Below are 14,921 nucleotides of genomic sequence, written 5' to 3'. Positions count from 1 at the left end.
AAAATACAAAGCTTTTGCACAGTGAAGGAAAAAATCAGCAAAACTAAAAGGCAACTGACAAATGGGAGAAGATATTTGCAAATGACATATCAGATAAAGGGTTAGTATCCAAAATCTATAAAGAACTTATCAAACTCAACACCCAAAAAACAAATAATCCAGTGAAGAAATCGGCAAAAGACATGAATAGACACTTCTCCAAAGAAGACATTCAGATGGCCAACCGACACATGAAAAAATGCTCAACATCACTCATCATCAGGGAAATACAAATCAAAACCACAATGAGATACCACCTCACACCTGTCAGAATGGCTAACATGAACAACTCAGGCAACAACAGATGTTGGTGAGGATGCGGAGAAAGAGGATCTCTTTTGCATTGTTGGTGGGAATGCAAGCTGGTGCAGCCACTCTGGAAAGCAGTAAGGAGCTTTCTCAAAAAGCTAAAAATAGAACTACCCTATGACCCAGCAATTGCACTACTAGGCATTTATCCACAGGGACAAGTGTGCTGTTTCGAAGGGACACACGCACCCCCATGTTTATAGCAGCACTATCAACAATAGCCAAAGTATGGAAAGAGCCCAAATGTCCGTCGATGGATGAATGGATAAAGAAGGTGTGGTATATATATATACAATGGAGTATTACTCAGCAATCAAAAAGAATGAGGTCTTGCCATTTGCAACTACATGGATAGAACTGGAGGGTATTATGCTAAGTGAAATTAGTCAGAGAAAGACAAAAATCATATGACTTCACTCATATGAGGACTTTAAGAGACGAAACAGATGAACATAAGGGAAGGGAAACAAAAAAATATAAAAAACAGGGAGGGGGACAAAACAAAAGAGACATAATTATGGAGAACAAACTGAGGGTTGCTGGAGGGGTTGTGGGAGGAGGGGATGGGCTAAATGGGTAAGGGGCATTAAGGAATCTACTCCTCAGATCATTGCTTCACTATATACTAATTTGGATATAAATTTTAAAAAATAAAAAATAAAGGTAAAATATAAAAAATAATAAATAAATAAATAAATAAATAAATAAATATTAAAAAAAAAAAACACAAAAGCCAAACAATTTACATGTTGTCTCTCTGGGCTGCATACTCCTCAAGCTAAGGAGCCATGGTAAGTGAGGTATTCATTTTTATATTCCCAGTGGTTATCAGAAATCGCTGGACATTTGACAAACATTCTTGAATAATCAGAAGAGGGAATGAGTGAATGTATAGATGGCTATTGTGTATTTCATCTCACATGATAAATATTCTCTGAGAAGTTGTACATAATACATAGACTTTGAAAAACAAATCCCATTTTAGACATATTATTTTTCTAGAAGTTCTCTGATGAATCATCTTGCAAAGTATATTTTTAAGCTATCTCTGAATTTTTACATAGTGAAGTTACATAAAATGAGGTATAGCCACATGGGTAGAATGACATCAGGCTCATGCTATGTGCCTCTAATGAAGTAACTTCCAAGTTAGTCAGCATTGCTTAGGGGTCTATTCCCCAACACGATGACCACTGGGGGCCACCCAGGGATAGAGACTTTGGAGTATGTCCAAAGAAGAGCAATGAAAATGATTAAATGGTTGGAAAATTGTCTCTCTAAGGAAAGGTCACGGGAACTAGGCCTATTTAGTGTAGAAATATGAAGGGGCAAACCTACCAATATATTTCAAGGATGTGAAAAGGAATAGGCAGAGGTAAGCAGCTGTTTTTAATTTTTATTTATAATGGTAAAAGCAAGCACAGGACAGGGACTTCGAATGCGCCATAAAGGTTTAGGTCAGTCCTTGTAAAGTCCTTATAAAACAATAGACTCAATTAACCCAAAAGGTTATGATATTTATTTCTTTGAAAACTTTCATGGAGTCAACTTCCCTAGAAAAGCAATGTACTGTGCCCAGATCCAGCTAGAAAGAAGAGATATTTGGTAATGTGGTTAGAAAAGGTCTAGCTAAGATTCATGCATCTGTATTGCTCACTTTGGAAATAAAAATTATATCCAGCAAGTTTGGCTTTTAGAAAAGTCTTAATTTTTTTCTGTTTTTTTTCTATCATTTTGAAAATTTGAAATCCAAGTATCTTATGAGTAAATTATTTTGGAAAATCTATTAAATATTCAATTAAATCCTTTTTGGCAAGAAACATTATGGAGTCATGAGCAATTTAAGCAATGATTTGTGAACAATTATCTAGAGAATGACAAACCAATAATGCTAAAGACGAAAGTGCCGAGGGTTATAAAAAATGCAGAGCTTACAGAATAGCCAGTCGGAGTGTCTGCTTTCCTTATCTTTGGACAGCAGTGTTGGTGTTGATAACAAGACAGTTTATACTACTCAGAGACACCCAGGACACTGTCTATTTTGCCTTTTCACAGATATAAGGTCTGTGAGCTGGAATTGACAGTAATGGTTTTCATCCAGCAGACCCATGTGAAAGTCTTAGCGGGTGAGCAATGTTTCTATTGTATCATGTTACTATTGCATTGCTCTAATGTAGTATTAATATGATACAGATGTATTAATTTATTATGGAGTCACAGATATTGAAATATATTGGCAAAAGAAATGTGTGGGAAGAGTTATCCAGGTCTGCTGAGACATCCTCAATGATCCAGAAGAATCGATTCCCAGAAAGAAGTCCACTTACAAGAGAGCAACCGTAATGTCTAGACTGCCTAAATTGATGGTATGGGGGACATGTGGAAAGTAGATAATTGAATCAAAATGGCATATACCTGCCACTTTGGGTCACCGGGAAAAAAGAAAAATCATATTAATTGTAAATGCCGGTGACCCAAAGTATAGTGTACTCTGTTTTCTCCCGCAGAGACTATTGTCTTCAACTCAGTTCTCCAATGGAAAAATAAACTCAAAAGACATCTTCACCGTACAAGGAAGTCTTTGTTTCAGACTGGCTGCTGATATTCCAAACAAACTCACACTCAAGATAAGGTTAACCTCTCAGAGAACTCAGACACTTTTTTCTTCCTCGTCATCAACTTCCCAACATTAAAGGCAGTCCTCACTTTTAGACACAATGTTTGATGCAAATGCAACTTCAAGAAGATTACTTCAAGGCCAGACCTGCCTGGTCTCCTATTCCATCCCAATCATGGGGGTGCTGTCAGCTATGAGGGGAAGCCGCCAAAATTAGTAGCTATGGTTGGTGAAAAGTGAAACGTGAGTCTTCATGATTGAATGTCCAGAAAAGCAGGATCCCCCACCCCCCCCACCCCCAGCCAAATGAACTGGTGGATGGTGAATTATTTGCCCCTTCCAAAAAAAAACCAACCAAACATTTCTTCTGAGCATTTTCAGCAGTCCCTTTTTATAATTGCTACTTAAAATATGAAACAGGGGTAACTTTACACCATCTTACTTCCTAAACAGATTCACTTCTCCACTCTCTTTTCAAGTTTCCCGTTCTCATTAGCAGTATATACTGCTGTTAGGTTCATGCGTTGAAGGACCTTTATGAAGCTATTGAATTATTAAAAGCACATAGTTTTTCATTGGGCCTTAATTTAAGGCTTGAATTAGGAGCTGTTTATCTGAATTGGCAGGAGGAAAAATGCAAGTTAGAGACCTCTCATGGACGTTACTTCCCAGAAGTCTCGTTTTGAACAGCAGTTTTGGTCAAATCAAAAATAGGGAGTACCAAATCTCCAGAAAGGAAAATTCTCTTGAAAAAATTTTCTCTCAAGTTTTTGGAGGTGGCTGCTTATATTTTTCAAAAAAGCCTAGATAATTTCAAAACATTTTGTGTCTATGCACACCACTATATGGGCAAGAAGGCAAGTAGGGGTGACACTGAGATTTTTTTTTAAATTTTTAATGTTTACTTATTTTTGAGACAGACAGAGAGCCAGAGAGACAGAGCATGACTGGGGGAGGGACCAAAAGAGAGGAGACACAGAATCCGAATCTGAGTTGTCAGCATAAAGCCCAACATGGGGCTTGAACTCATGAACCACAAGATCATGACCTGAGCCAAAGCTGGCCACTCAACCAACTGACCCACCCAGGCGCCCCAACACTGAGATTATTTAGGTGATGAATATTTTGTAATGTCCCTTCAGTTTTTAATAAATTCACCATGGTTCGCTGTTAGTAGGGAAAAAAATACACTAGTCCCTTATGCTACAAAAACACTGGGAAATAAATACTAACTTATATCCATGAGTAATGGCTGAGTAATTTTGACCACATATTTAATGTTATCTCTATCTATCAATTCATGCATTTTTTTCCAAACTTTATATTAAGTATCTACTTTGGACTTAGTAGTAATAAATATCTATAATATGTGCTTTTCCTCCAGAAATGTTCAATAATATTAGGAGCACTTTTGGGAACACCCAAAGCTGTAACACAGAATGGGGCCATCAAATGCTAAGAAAGCTAAATTTTGTAGCATCAGGATGCTTTTGTTGTTCAGGTAGGAAATATCAAGAGTAATAGAATGAAGGATCCTGATTTGAGACCTACTCTCTGGGGTAAAATTAATCAAATCTGGTGAGAAATTGTTTTGAGTTACTACTGGTGATAGATGTAAAGGAGTACATGTTTACTTCTTTTTTAGTTTAGAAGATTGGAAAAAAATGGATACATATATAGGAGGAAGTATGTATTTAGGGGATGAGAAGCAGATAAAAATAAATCATGACTTCAGTTTTAGGCAAGAAGTTTAAGGTAAGGTATGATAAGAGATGATGCTAGAGCATACAGATCATGAAGTGTCTTTAAGTTGGACTAAGCAGCTTAGGTTGATTCAATAAACAAACCATGACAAGGTGAAAAGCAGGAAAGTGACACACTGCCAGATATGTATTTCAAATACAGCACCCAGACTGTCTGGAGGGTAAGGTAACATGGAGAAGCCAGTCAACAACGAAGGGAGAGCAAGGACTGGGTTAGTGAAGCATTTCAGGTGTGCAATGTTGACGGACCAAACCAGAAAAGTTTAAGAGATTGAGAAATAATCATAAAGTACAATTTGTAGGATTGGCTGGTTGATTGTATGTGGGGAATGGGAAAGAGGAAGTGACTTAGGAGGACTCCCAATTTCTGGCTGGAGTAACTATGTGAATAATGTTGCAATTAACCAACATAGGAAACATAGGAAGGAAGAGTGGGTTTGGAGAGAGAGAAATTTCAGATCTGCTTTGAACATGTTGTATTTCAACATGATGAGTAAGACATTTAAATGGATTTAACTAGAAGGTTATCTCCAGGGAGATACCAGAACTATAGACTTGGATTCCAAAGCAACAGGACATGGTGGTAGTTAAAATCAAGAAAGTGAATGAGTTTGCTCAAAGAAAATGAAGATAGAATGGCCAAGAGCTAAAGACAGAATCCAAGGGAACCACCAATATTTGAAAGAAGAAGACGTAGAGCACATAAGGAAGATTAAGAAGAAATATTCAAGAAAATAAGAGTCAGGGGCGCCTGGGTGGCTTGGTCGGTTAAGCGTCCGACTTCAGCTCAGGTCATAATCTCACTGTCTGTGAGTTCGAGCCCTGCGTCGGGCTCTGTGCTGACAGCTCAGAGCCTGGAGCCTGTTTCAGATTCTGTGTCTCCCTCTCTCTCTGCCCCTCCCCTGTTCATGCTCTGTCTCTCTCTGTCTCAAAAATAAAAATAAACGTTAAAAAATTTTTTTTTAAAAATTAAAAAAAAAAAAGAAAAGAAAATAAGAGTCAAAAAAAGAATAACCTCATAGATGTTAGCACAGTAGAGATTTTCAAAGTTCAATGCCTGATAGTGTCAGTATTGAAGAGATGACCAATAAGATGGGAATTGGAATAGCAAAGAAAATTTATCAGCTCTTACCATATAGATATTTTGGCCCTTACCATATAGATATCCTGGCAGGCCATGTTGTCACTTAGCTGAAAGATACTTTCCACAGATGCCTTATCTGTCTTCCCAGCACCATATAATCTGATTGCCACCATCCATATAACCAGGCTTTTGCCTTGATCATCTATATGCAATCTGTTCTATAACTCTGTTTACCATTCTAGGTCACTGTCATGAATTTCACCTAATAACTGCATCTAAAATGCCTTCCATGCCTCTTGCTCATCCATTCCTCTAAATTTGTTTTATATTTTCCATTTATACAACTGTGAATTGAGAACTTGCTAAATATAAACAGCTTCTTACATTTCTACCCTTTTCCTGAAATCCCCAGCACTGTGTCCCTAATTATGTTTTAGATCTACTGGTTTGGCATTCCCTGAAATGTACGTAAAATGACCACATCCATCGGACTCATGTCTTGGAACATTTCCAGTTGATGTTGCTGGGGCTGACTCTATGGAGGAATTAACTCTCTGTATGCCCTCATCCCAGTTAGGACTCCTGTCCTTGTATAACTTAACATGTTACAGACCTGCCTCATAGCTATGATCATGTTGAATTTGAGGTGTGGCAGGGTATTGAAATAGAGGTACTGGATAGGCCATTTGAAATATGGGCTGCAGAGGAGGCCAGAGTTGATATATAATTTTGAGAGAGGGACCTAAGGCTGATAGTGAGAAATTTAAAATACAATTGCTTCTTGGGGCACCTGGGTGGTTCAGTTGGTTAAGCGTCAAACTTCAGCTCAGGTCATGATCGCATGGTTCATGAGTTCGAGCCCCGTGTCTGGCTCTGTGCTGACAGCTTGGAGCCTGGAGCCTGCTTCGAATTCTGCGTCTCCCTCTCTGCCCTTTCCCCACTCAAGGTTTCTCTCACTCTCTCAAAAATAAACAAACAAGAAAAAAAAATTTTTAATTCAATTGCTTCTTGATAGAGTGATTAAAGAGAAGATGTAATCAGGTTTATGATAACATTGTTAATTTTTTTAATGTTTATTTATTTTTGAGAGAAAGAGAGACAGAGCATGATTGGGGGAGGGGCAGAGAGAGAGAGGGAGACACAGAATCCAAAACAGGTTCTAGGCTCTGAGCTGTCAGCACAGAGCCTGACACAGGGCTTGAACTCACTAGCCATGAGATCATGACCTAAGCTGAAGTCAGATGCTCAATTGACTGAACCACCCAGGTGCCCTGGGTTTATGATAACATTTTAAAAGACAACCAGACTGAAGGTGTGAGACGAGATAAAGAAGAAGCCTGAGACATAAGAGAAGACCTGGAAAATGGAAAACAGAATATAAGCCAAAGTGAAGTGAGCAAAGAGAATAAGGACACAGAAAAGATCTAAGCCACCATTTTATCCTCATCTTTGAGGGAACAACTTCAACAGAGGCAAAGCCAGACTTTAAGAAATTCTGAAATAATAGGGGAAAAGTAGAGGAAGTAAATTTTGGACCACATTTGGAAGGGGTTTTTTTTGTTTTTTTTTTTGTTTGTTTGTTTTGTTTTTTAATTTTTTTTTCAACGTTTATTTATTTTTGGGACAGAGAGAGACAGAGCATGAACGGGGGAGGGGCAGAGAGAGAGGGAGACACAGAATCGGAAACAGGCTCCAGGCTCTGAGCCATCAGCCCAGAGCCTGACGCGGGGCTCGAACTCCCGGACCGCGAGATCGTGACCTGGCTGAAGTCGGACGCTTAACGACTGCGCCACCCAGGCGCCCCATGGAAGGGTTTTGAAGAAGGTAAAGAATTCAGTTGGTAAACAGGAAAGGTAGCAAAGGACCCAGAAGTCTGTGTTTATGGAGTCTTACTTCCTCACATCCTGTATATCTCTCAAAGCGCCTATACAGAGCAGGTTCAACTGATATTTGTTGAATGAGTGAGCTCTGTTTTGCTTTTGTTTTTATTTAAAATGTGCGTGTCCACAGATTGGGATCCAGTGAAGATGTTAGAGAAAAAGTGGATACTTGTGATAACAATATCCTGAAAACTCTGGTAATGTTTGGAGTCCAGAATATTGAGAGAGGAGTGAAGTCTCAACTAGGGAAGAGTCAGAGAGAAAGGAACACAGGGGAATGAAGATTAGAGTATGCAAAAGGGGGGCAAACCCCGTGCTCTTTTCTCCCTAAAATAGTGGGGTAACCTGATGGTGTTGAGAGATGAAAGAAAACAACATTACTAAATTTAATGCGAAAACTGAATGGAGACATGAATTTTCCATGTTAGGGAGAACTGACAGTGAAAACAGAGTGTCTTCAGTCATCAGGAGAGCCTTCAGATTTTGTTTCCTCCTTCTCCAAACATTCTGTCATCTCAAAGGAAAAAAAAAAAAAGTGGCAGGAAAGCAACTGGTGGAGGTTATCCGGGGTAGAGATTTGATGAGTTAGGTAGGGAGAAGGATCAGAAAGATGAACTGAGAAGTTGGCCATGTGTACAAGCCTGGGTCAGAAAGGAGAGATGCTTTTTGAGCATGTAAAGGTGCCAAAGAGAATGGAGAATAAATGCTGAGTTGAATGGGGAAAGATGAAGGTAAAAAAAAAAAAATGTGGTTGAGGCAGGGAAGTGCTGAATTAAAGATTTCAGAAAGAAAAATATTGACTTATGATGACAAATTTCGTTCTGTGTGGCTCAGAAAGCAATGTGCTACAGGTCCATAGGGTCAGGAGTGGAAAGGAATCAGATCAAGGAATCTTCAGGGTCAAAAGTATAAGTATTGAAGTTATTAAGGAAGGTTGCAGAGAACACTCAGAAAGGAAAGTTTTGCACCAAATAATTTATATAACCTAAAATAAATTCCAGGGTGTGGTAGCAAATAGCAATGATGTTTTAAGGAAGGCCACACAGAGGAAAGTAATAGCCCTGAGGTGATAAAAATGAGAGGTTCTTCAGAAGGCAGGGTTCCTGCACTCCAACTGTTATCATGTGAAACTAAAGTAAAATAAAATAATGTCCCTCTCTTTGTTTTATACCATACTTGCTCACACAGCTGGTTCACTGATCAAGAAATCACATACAAAAAAACCCAATTCTCACTACAACCCCACTTAATCAGGGCCAGCGGGAAGTGAGACTTCCATGAAAAAGAGAATGGGAATTTGGATTCTTAGTGAGAGAGCAACATTTCCATTAGATGAGAAATAGTTTCTAAAAAAGAGAGACATGATTTTTCTTAGAGAGGAGGTAGTATTCCACTAGGTACAATGGAGCAGAACAGAAAGAACAACTCATATTCACAGATGCAAAGAAGTAGATAGGAACACAGCCAGGAAAGCACACTGCCAACCCCAGACTCCACCATGAGAATGGAATGTCTTCATGGTGGAGTTTCCACAAACGATCTCATTTAGTCTAGTATTTGGAGTATACTAGGGTTGGTGTTCATCCAGCTGTGGCCTGCCTGGGAAGCATCAAGAAATAGGACCTGGTGGAGACAGAAATGACTCTCTTAACAGCACTTTTTTTCAGCTCTGGAGAACTCTGTACTACTCAACTTGCACAAGAGTTATGGCTATAACAGTGCTTGGAAGCATTCTGTTATCAAGCACTTAGAAAAAGTGTTAGTTTTAGCCAAAGAGAAGCTAAATAACTACAAAAGACACTGGCTAGATTTGCTGTACTCTTAGCAGATACTGTGTGGAGTTTAGTTCCTTTACCCAGAAAATTTAAATAGGACCAAAAAAATCAGTCTCTCTTTGTCATGTACTTACTTCCAAGCTGATTTGACAAACCCTAAGAGCAATCACAGCAAAAAACAAAAACACAAACACAAACAAAAAGCAAAAAACAAAAACAAAAAACCAAAACCAAAACAAAAACAAAAACAAGGGGAAAAGAAATAAAGAAAAAAAAAAGAAAATAAAAATCCTGCTGCATATTTAATCATATTTAACTGAATTGTCTTCTTGTTTGCTTGAATTAAGAGTGAAAATGGCTGGTTCACTGTTCTAATATGACAGAGCAGGATATTCACATGCAGTTTCCATGTGAAGGTTTTGTGGGAGAGGTAGTTTTGGTAGTTTCCTGTTTGGGCTTTGAAAGAGGGGAGGGGGATAATTCAGCAGATGGCGACTGGGAGATTTTTCTTTCATGTTGCAAATATAATACAAAATGAACTATGAAGTTAACCAGCCATAATTCTCTGCAAAGGTCAGCTGGTCTCAACTGATTTCATGTTCTTTTTACAAAACACTCTTGATCTAAACTGTATTATGTGGAAAAAATCAGATGCTGCTCTACCCACTATTAATTCATTTCAAATATTTGCTTCAATTCCAGGATAATAAACATAACCTTGACTGAGTAATTCTTTCCCAGTTATAATCTGTATACTGATTATCTGTGTTGACCTTATAAATGTATTATTTTTGTTCATTTCACGACTGTTTGGATTTTTTTTGTTTTTTGTGGTTTTTGTTGTGGGGTTTTTGGCTTTGTTTTTTGTTGTTGTTTAACTTTTATTCCTTTGGGGGCTTTTCTTTGTTCATTTGTTTTTGTTTGTTTTGGACAGAGTAGTGAGTCACGAATAGAGTTTTTTAACCTGGCAAGATGGAAATATGAGTATGCCAAGTAAATCATGAACACTAATAGATTTTGTTCACTCTTTTCTTCACAGTACAGTAACGTGTATACTTTTCTAAGCATGCAGAGGGAAGTCCATCAATTAAACAGTGATTCTTAAATACCTATAATTTATTTGATACACAGTTACATAGGACATTCTATATGCTCAACATTGCTTTAATTATTGTGACAAATACAGAGAAATTAATAGGATATGGCTTCAGCTTTCAAAGTATTTAGTATCTTGTTCAGCTAACAAGATTTAATAATACTTGAAATAACAAGGAACAGTTTAAGATCGTGTGCAACTAAAGTATTAATTCCAAAATGGAAGGTCAGTGTAGGTTAGAGTTAGAGAAAGCTTAATGAAAAAGATAGAACTTAAATACTAAGATATGATCTTAATGCTTGGGTAACACATGTATAGTTGGCATGGCAAGTAAAGGGAGGAGGAGGTAATGAGAATAAGTAACAAAAACAGCAACTAAAACAAGAAGGAGGCAGAGGAGGAGGAGTAGAATTTACATGGACTGAATGTTTATTATGCTCTAGGAACAATGCTGAGTGCATTAGATAATTGAAAAATGTATATGACGCTCTGAACACTTCTATCATTTCTTCACCCATAGTCACACATCTTCCAGCCTTTTTCCATGAGTGGTGCTATTCTTTGAGGCATCCATAATTTCCTCACCAGCCTCTTTACAATCAGTGCCACTCGTTCACTCATTCACAAGAATATCAAACAGAAGGAAGGGTGAGCAAATAGGGAAATAGACATCGTTCTCCCTAGCACACTTCTGTGCTCTTTCATTATTTGTACACCCCTGCAAACACAGACCAATTTCCCACTTGCTTCCCTGGGCCTCCCAGAACAATCACTGTTTCTCTCCTTGGAGGCTGTACTCTATTTCTCTGCTTCTCATCTTCTCCCATTACCACGACCGCAGTCACATTCCTCAACATTTCTGTATGACGGACGGAAAAGCCCTGTAGAAAAATTTGAGGGTTGGTGGCACCCTAATATGTGATCCCTTCCAAACTATGTTTATGTTTTTTAAAAAAATGTTTATTTATTTATTTTGATAAAAAGAGAGAACACAAGGGAAGAAGGGGCAGAGAGAGAGGGAGAGAGAGAATCCCAAACAGGCTCTGCACTATCCGTGCTGAGCTGGATGTGGGGCTCCATTTCACAAACTGTGAGATCACGACCTGAGCCAAAATCAAGATTCAGACACTTAACCAAGTGAGTCACTCAGGCACCCCAAACTATGTTTATGTTCAAGAAAAACTGTGTTATTTAAATTCATAGGAAAGAGTAAGATGAGACTGACAGGAACAAGAATAAAGAAATGTTGCTTATGTATTTCTTAGGATCGAACAGAGAGAACATTCCTCTATTGAGGAATGAACCAGTGTCACACAATTACTTGATCAGAGAGCCAGTTAGGCTCCACATTGTTAAAGGTAACTAGATATCAGTGGGGACTGAACTTATGACCCAGACTTCTTTAGCACTCAATTTTAATGATCAAAATAACGATAGCGAGGTGTCAGCTAAATCCTATGTCTATATAACTCTATAGTTATATAACTCTATAACTCGATAGACTGCATAACTCTGTAGAGAAGCATACACGATTATCAGTTGGATTGTATCGCCTTCTCTTTTTGAACAGGATATGCGGGTAGGAGCTAGGGGAAAACAATGAGTTAATATGTGGGACAATATTATGGGCTGTGTTTCACTCACAGACCCAGCACTACTTGATTCATGACTTAAGTCATAGAGCTATGTTGGTCCAAGTGAGGATTCTTATTCAAGTGTTGGGGTATAGAAGACAAACCTAAGACCCACTCGATAGAAGGAGAACTAGTGGATGTTAATTTCCACTTCATAAAGTTACCAAGCTACACATTTTCTTTTGAAAGGCATGCTTACTTCATGGATACCACTTACCAGTAGTTAACTGAAATACCTTACAAACATTTTGGAGTCAAAGAAAATAATGTTCTCTCTACAAATGAATGACCTATAATGAAAAAGTTTTTTTTTAGATCCCCCAAGACAGAATTGCAAAGAAGGTTAAAGCCACTCTTTTTGTTTAGACTTCGAGAAACTAAAGAAAAATCTTTAGAGAATGAATCAGAGAGACCAAGGGTTGCATACTAAAGACCCTGCCTGAGAAACCACACTTCAGATGATCTGATATAAACTACTATAGATGCTTAATGATTGGTTACAGATATTTAACTGGTGTTTTATAATATTTCTTTCTCTCTTTTCTTTCTGTGTCTTTTTGCATCGCCAAATTCAGCTGCTCTAATTCCAGAACAGGTGTGGGATGGCTTGGTCTTTCAGGGCGATGCCCCTTGAGGATCCTCACTGCCTTTGTCTCAGCAGTAATATCATTAAAAAGACAGACTTAGAGGAAATGGAAGGAAGGAGATTTTCTCCTCTGTAGCTATTGTTGCTCTTGGCAGGGTGCTACCAGGAGGCCTAGATATGTACCACTTAAAGCTTAAATACTACAGCTCACTCTACCAAAGAGCAGTTTAAACACAAAAGCTCAAGTAGATTATGCTCCTTTATGAGGTGACTCATCTTGGATGATAAATATAGTGTGCCTCCCACACACAAAAACAGATGTGGCAGATATGTCGCTTATAGACGCAGTGCTTTGCAAAAGCTTTGCGGCTACAGAGATTTAGTTCTTAAAATAATGCCTCACATTTCCACGGCATTTTCTTCCAAGTGTTCACAGCATTTGGGATGGGAGTGAGGGGAGGGCAGATCATTCCAAGTGAATGATGTGAGGTTCGGCTGAAAGAAAAGTGTCCACTAAGTGTGAAGCCAAAAACAACTGCAACGGGTTGTTGACAAGATCTGGAAACTCCTCTCCTGGAGAGCCTGAAGACTCATCCACCCAGGGTGGCCTCTCTGGGGTCTGCCAGCAACACACAGGATGTATTAGGTGATTCCCGAGGCCATTTTAATTCATCAGATGGAAGGAGGCATTTGTAACGAATACCCAAAAAACAAACTGCCAAATAGTGTCACCAAATCTTACAAAGTCTCTTGAATACGAAGAAAAAATATGTGTGTCCATTGTCTTTTCCTCTTTACGTTATTTAGATTTAGATTTAGACTCTTTAGTAGGAACGAAATACTTATCTATTTAAGCTTACTGAAGCCGTTAAGGTGACATTCAAGCTGGCTTCTCCTCAAAATGCACCACCTGCCACCATATAGCCAACTGCCTCTACTAGTTGATTTGTTGCCATAGTTAAAGACACAGTTAGATGCTCCCAGGCATCCAGGCTCAGGCTCTGAATCCTACATTCCAAAGTGAAACCTACCATCCTTGGTAGGCATATTCCATTCTCAGGAATCAGTCCTTTCCTGAGAATATGGGGATATTCAGGACAGCTTTGATTTAGAAAAATGGAGAACAGTCGCTTCTATTATTTATAAACCTATCAGAATTCTTTTCCAGCTGCCTCCACTCCCCCACATGCACTATGTAACTCTCTGCCATGCTTTTCAAATAGCCAGGTATAAACTAAAATGGAAAAGGTGCTTTGTACCTTTCCATTTCAAGTTTCCTTGAGACGGTACCTCAAGAGTTTTAAATTTTCTAGAGCAGTGCTCCAGACTATTTTGATTATGACCCTAATAGATGTATATTAATGTGTTTATAAATTATACATGTAATAAAAAAACTAGAACATTTTAAAGGATGAGATAAAGATGAACTAAACATATTTAATGTTTTGTTAATCGTGGTGGCTTTATACTTTAAGGTATCAAGGAAAACTATATTAGGACAAGGCTCATTGTTAACTAGAGTAGACATACCTTCATTTTAAATAGCTTTTCTGGTAAGTTTATTTTTGACTAGTTTTCCAGATATTATCAGGTTGTCATTTTCTTTATTTACCCCAAGAACAGCTCTTATTTGGGGAAAAGGTATCAGAACAACCATTTTCTTGTAGTGCCTAAATGCTTGCTCTATTAACATTGTCTTCAATTTAAGTTTGCTTTGCAGGAATATTTTAAAGCCATTTATCCATTTTGTAAAGGTTAGTCTAGTAAAAACTGGATGCAAGTCATTTAATGCAAAATTATGCACATATTAAACTACAGTACATAATAATATCTTGAGGACAAAAAAAAAGGTTCAAGTGAGGGCACCACAGTTAAGCTCACCATCCAGCTTCCCCTCCCAACCTTGCTCCATATGGGCATTCTGTATGTGGTGACCATCTTACATGTATGTGCAGTGAGGATGCCAATGTCATTCCATAAAGCAAATTAGTAATGTTTCCTTATGAAGATGGTGAAAAGAAAGGTCACAGAGGTGGAGAGGATATTTGTAATGCATATATCATCAAAAGATTGGTGTAAAGAATTTTTACAAATCAATAAGGAGAGAGGCCAACAACCTACCCAAAAAAAAATGGGCA

Source organism: Lynx canadensis, chromosome B4, assembly GCF_007474595.2.
Source record: "Lynx canadensis isolate LIC74 chromosome B4, mLynCan4.pri.v2, whole genome shotgun sequence".
Taxonomy (NCBI): domain Eukaryota; kingdom Metazoa; phylum Chordata; class Mammalia; order Carnivora; family Felidae; genus Lynx; species Lynx canadensis.
This window is presented reverse-complemented; position numbering follows the sequence as displayed.